Here is a 311-nt window from a genome sequence, read left to right on the forward strand (position 1 = left end):
GTACACATATAAGTATATACGTATAAACACGTATATTTACGCTCGTTTATATATGTACGTATGCATGCGTGTGTGTATCTCTCTCTCTATTTCTCTCTCTCTCTATTTCTCTCTCTCTCTCTCTCTCTATATATATATATATATATATATATATATATACACACACACAAATACACATATTGTTGACGTCATAAGAACCTTTTATAAACTTTCGATAGAGAACGTGAAATGATTCTTTGTTGGAACATTGGTCTTGGAGCGAACAAAGCTGTATATATTCGGTCAAAAAACACTTTGGGTAGTAGAAAATG

Source organism: Octopus bimaculoides, chromosome 22, assembly GCF_001194135.2.
Source record: "Octopus bimaculoides isolate UCB-OBI-ISO-001 chromosome 22, ASM119413v2, whole genome shotgun sequence".
In the NCBI taxonomy this organism is placed as follows: Eukaryota; Metazoa; Mollusca; class Cephalopoda; order Octopoda; family Octopodidae; genus Octopus; species Octopus bimaculoides.